The sequence below is a fragment of the Hibiscus syriacus genome, unplaced genomic scaffold (assembly GCF_006381635.1).
Source record: "Hibiscus syriacus cultivar Baekdansim isolate YM2019G1 unplaced genomic scaffold, ASM638163v2 tig00013960_pilon, whole genome shotgun sequence".
NCBI classification, from domain to species: Eukaryota; Viridiplantae; Streptophyta; class Magnoliopsida; order Malvales; family Malvaceae; genus Hibiscus; species Hibiscus syriacus.
The window spans coordinates 160001-165583 of record NW_024062312.1 but is presented as its reverse complement, the minus strand read 5'-3'; the positions used below and the strand labels follow the sequence as shown (position 1 = coordinate 165583).

The window sequence follows — 5583 nt, the reverse complement described above, 5'->3', positions numbered from 1 at the left end:
GGATAACACGATGCTTGAAAACTATATGCCTAAAGATTCTGCTTTTTGCTCCATCAAAATCCAACAAAACCCACCTCTAAGTCTAAACAAAAATTTTCCTCCCACCTGCATGTGTTTTTTGCATGCATGCTTGTTTGTATGATTGTATAGCACAATATTTCGTTCCTTGTCTGAAGGTGATATATGTTAGCACTTAGCATAGCTAATCCACCAAATATATGAAAAAACTTTAAACAAAAATAATCTTACTCAAATACTAGTGACCATTATGTAATTTACCCTTAAAATAACTACACCGATGAAACCGTCTCTCTTTGGCGAAATAAAAGCGAAAAAATAATACCCGAAATTGTTGGTCAAAATGCAATGGCAGCCGGCGGCTTGGAATTAAAAAAAATGGCTACTAAATCATGGGTTGCTAAATGACATGAGAAAATTATTTTTAGTCACTAGACTTTAGGGTATTTTCAAAGATTAGTCCCTAAGCTTCAACTATAAATACCCTAGCTCATTTAGCTTCAAAATCATCCCAAAAGCCCAAATCATTTCTTTCTCCCAATACTAGAGAGCTTTCTGGTGAGTATTTTGTAAACACCTGTAAATTTTCTCTCTTACTAAAAGATCTGCAGTAGTCCGGAGACGTAAGCAAAATTGGCTGAACTCCTTTATCAATTTCGGGTATTATTTTTCCGCTTTTATTTCACATTCTCACTAATCTGGTTATAGCTCGTACTCGTTTATTTCTCAACAACTGGTATCAGAGCTTTTGGTTGTGAATTTTGTCAATTTTTTGCGAGGTTACTATTCATTACTATTCACATGAATAGTAAATTTCATGAATAGTAAAATTTTGTCGGCGATACGAATTTGTAGACGGATGTGTTTTAATACACGGTGGTTCGCAAGAATTGTCAGAAACGATCCAAACGAAACCAGATTCGAGTGGGTGCGATGGCTGCAGACGAAGGGAATGTGAAAATTGAAAAGTTCGATGGTGCGGACTTTGGCTTTTGGAAGATGCAGATTGAAGATTTTTTGTACTAGAAAATATATATCAACCTCTATCAGGAAAACAACCAGAGGGCAAGAAGAATGAAGACTGGGCCCTTCTCGACAGACAAACCCTCGGAGTTATCCGACTGACATTATCCCGCAATGTTGCTTTCAACATAGCAAATGAAAAGACCACGGCGGGTCTTATGGTGGCTCTCTCCAGTATGTATGAGAAGCCATCAACCTCAAATAAAGTTCATTTTGGAGCATTATTCAATTTGCGGATGGCGGAAAGGCATCGGTGGCTCACACCTAAATGAACTCAACACAATCACAACCCAGTTGAGTTCCGTGGAAATTGAATTCGATGATGAAGTTCGAGCTTTAATTATCTTATCATCTCTACCAGACTGTTGGAATGTTACTGTTACAGCAGTCAGCACCTCGTCGGGAAACAGCAAATTAAAATTTGACGATGTTCGGGATCTGGTATTGAGTGAAGAAATTCGACGAAGAGAATCGAGTGAAGCATCAACCTCCTTAGCCTTGCACACGGAGTCTAGAGGGAGAACTTCAGAGAGAAATTCAAATCGTGGCAGATCCAAATCCAGAAGGGGAAAATCAAGAACGGTAAAGAAAGATTATACCTGTTATAATTGTGGCAAGAAGGGCCACTTTAAATGAGATTGACGAGCACCAAAGAAATATACCGGCGCACAAGAATCTACCAACATGACAGAGGAGACATGTGATGCCATGATTCTAAGCGTCAACAGTCTGATTGAATCATGGATCTTGGATTCAGGGGCATCTTTCCACTCCACCCCATGTCGAGAAATCATGGAGAACTATGTCAGTGGTGATTTTGGGAAGGTTCATCTAGCTGATGATGAAACCTTAAAGATCGACGGAAAAGGAGACATCCGATTAAAGTTGCCAAACCAGACCACCTGGACGCTGAAATGAGTAAGACATATTCATGGCCTCAAAAGAAATTTGATTTCTATAGGACAGCTTGATGGAGAAGGATATAACACAACCTTTTCAGGCTGTGAATGGAAGATTACCAAAGGAGCACTCGTCATTGCTCATGGTAAGAAGACTGATACTCTCTATATAACCTCAAATTTAGAGAATATCATTGTAGTAGCAGATGCTGATGGAAAACCAAACCTATGGCACCAAAGGTTTGGCAGGACATCTTGATGGAGAATGATATAACACAACCTTTTCAGGCTGTGAATGGAAGATTACCAAAGGAGCACTCATCATTGCTCGTGGTAAGAAGACTGGTACTCTCTATGTAGCCTCAAATTTAGAGAATATCATTGCAGTAGCAGATACTGATGGAAAACCAAACCTATGGCACCAAAGGTTTGGCCATATGAGCGAGAAAGTGATGAAGACACTTTTTTCAAAGGAAAGCTACCGGATCTAAAGAATGTAGATGTCGGACTATGCGAGGATTGCATCTTTGGCAAACAAAAGAAAGTCAGCTTTGCAAAGATTGGTAAGACACCCAAGGCTGAAAAGTTAGAGTTGGTCCATACTGATGTATGGGGACCATCTCCAGTTCCATTTCTTGCAGGCTCATTATATTATGTCATCTTCATCGATGATTCTACAAGGAAGGTGTGGGTTTATTTTCTGAAGAATAAATCAGAAGTCTTTGATACCTTCAGAAAATGGAAGGCCATGGTGGAAAATGAGACTGGTCTGAAAGTCAAGCGGTTGAGGTCTGACAATGGAGAAGAGTACAAAAATAGGAGATTCAGAGATTTCTGCGTAAATAATGGGATCAAGATGGAGACAATAGTTCCCATGACACAGTAACAGAATGACGTAGCAGAGCGCATGAACAGAACTCTGAACGAACGTGCAAAAGCATGAGGATATATGTCGGATTGCCCAAATTTCTATGGGTTAAAGCTATCAACACTACAGCTTACCTGATCAATCGTGGGCCCTCAGTTCCCTTGGATGGTGGAATACCAGAGGAAGCTTGGAGCAAGAAAGAAATAAACCTTTCACACTTAAGAGTGTTTGGTTGTATTTCTTATGTACACATAGATTCTGCTGAAAGAAGTAAACTTGATGCCAAGTCCAACAAATGTGTCTTTGTTGGTTATGGTGGTGATGAGTTTGATTACCGATTTTGGGACTATGAAAATCGGAAGATCATCAGAAGCAGAGATGTCATTTTCAATAAGAATGTGATGTACAAAGACAGGCCAACCATAGAATCAAGTAGCTCCAATACCGAAGATGAAACAAAAGAATTTGCTGAGTTCGAGGAGATTTCAGAAAGTTATCACAGGCTGAGTACATCAAAAAAGTACTCTCCAGGTTCAACATGCAAGATGCTAAAACCAGTAAGTACCTTTAGGTGTTCATTTTGACTCTCCAAAGAACAATCACCAAATACGGAGGAAGAACGTGCACACATGGTGAAGGTGTCGTATGCCTCAGCAATTGGAAGTCTGATGTATGTTATGGTTTGTACCAGACCAGATATTGCTTAAGCAGTGGGAGCTGTTAGCAGGTACAAGAATAATCCGGGCAAGGTACACTGGGAAGCAGTCAAATGGATCCTCAGATATCTGCGGGGTACTACAAACAAAGCACTTTGTTTCAAAGGTAGAGATACGATACTGATAGGCTATGTAGATGCTGACTTAGTCGGAAATGTTGACATCAGAAGGAGCACTACAGTGTATGTCTACACTTTAGGAGGAACCGCAGTGAGTTGGGTTTCTCAACTACAGAAGATAGTTGCTCTCTCCACAACTGAAGCAGAATATGTCGTTGTTACGGAAGCCAACAAGGAGATGGTTTGGCTCCAAAGTTTCTTGGAAGAGTTAGGCAAGAAACAAGAGAACAATGTTTTGTATTGTGACAGTCAAAGTACTATACATCTAGCAAAGAATCCATCTTTTCATTCCAGGACGAAGCACATACAATTGCGATATCATTTTATCCGGTCTCTTCTGGAAGATGGGATTTTGAAACTTGAAAAGATTAGTGGAACTCAAAATCCGATAGACATGTTGACAAAGACGGTGACTACGGACAAGCTGAAGTTGTGTTCAGCTTCAGTTGACATGCTAGAATAACAAGACTAGAAATGCTGCTGCATCGATCGAGGTGTGAATACAAATTAAAATCAGTCTTCAAGTGGGAGATTGTTGGTCAAAATGCAATGGCAGCCGACGGCTTGGAATTAAAAAAAGGGGCTGCTAAAACATGGGCTGCTAAATGACATGGGAAAATTATTTTTAGTCACTAGACTTTAGGGTATTTTCAAAGATTAGTCCCGAAGCTTCAACTATAAATACCCTATCTCATTTAGTTTCAAAATCATCCCAAAATCCCAAATCATTTCTTTCTCCCAATACTAGAGAGCTTTCTTGTGAGTGTTTTGTAAACACCTGTAAATTTTCTCTCTTTTTAAAAGATCTGCAGTAGTTCGGAGACGTAAGCAAAATTGGCTGAACTCCGTTATCAATTTCGGGTATTATTTTTCCGCTTTAATTTTGCATTCTCACTAATCTGGTTATAGGAAAATTACTCGTACTCGTTTATTTTCCAACAGTTAGCACTTAGCACTTAGCAGGGCTAATCCACCAAATATATGAAAAAACTTTAAACAAAAAATAATCTTACTCAAATAATAGTGACCATTATATAATTTACCCTTAAAATAACTACACCGATGAAACCGTCTCTCTTTGGCGCTCTATCCATTGCCGTTTAAATTGAAAGGTATTAAGCTCCATTGCCATGAAAATCCGCGGACCTTGCTACGCCCTCCGTATTTTCCATATTTCAAACCCAAAATTTTTGGTTTCATCCCCTTTCATCTTCATGTCAACCCAGGGTTTTGCAGGGAATTTAAAACCACCTTTTTCCAAGAAAGAAAACATTTTATATGACTTGTTACTGAATCACAATGCTGTTAATCTCTTGATCATTTGTGGAAGATGAATAACGTCCTTCAAAAAAGCGCCTCCAAAAGGTTCGGAAACTTCCCCAATAACTTCTCTCCTAGGCAAGAGATCTCTTGGCGGCAACAAATCCTTGATCCTGGGAGCCCCATTGTAACCAAATGGAACCACATTATTCTTTTCACATGCCTTGTGGCCTTATTCTTAGACCCTCTCTACTTTTACCTTCCGGTTATCGGTGCCCCCGGCTGCATACAGATCGATCTCGACCTCGTCATCTTCGTCACCTTCTTTCGTACGGTCGTCGGCTTATTCTTTTTTATGCACAACACCCTCAAGTTTAGGACAGCTTTTGTGGCATCCAACTCTAAGGTGTTTGGGAAGGGAGAGCTCGTAATGGATCAAAAGGCGATCGCCATTCGATACATTAAGACCACTTTCGCCATTGATCTTGTCGCTACCCTCCCTCTCCCACAGGTTAATACTCTTTTGTGTTCTATATAAGCTATATGACTCAAATGACTTGCTTCGAGTTCATTATTTTGCTTCTCAAATTGTCATATGGTTCATAATTCCGGGATCGAAAAGTGCAACGGCTGCTCATGCTAACCATACACTTTCATTCATTGTTCTCCTTCAATACATT

At 39.7% G+C, this 5583-nt stretch overlaps 1 pseudogene; it reads left to right on the top strand.

Moving 5' to 3' along the window:
* The first annotated feature begins 4973 nt into the window (after positions 1–4973).
* Positions 4974–5583, top strand: part of LOC120206563 — a 2510-nt pseudogene continuing 1900 nt past the window's right edge.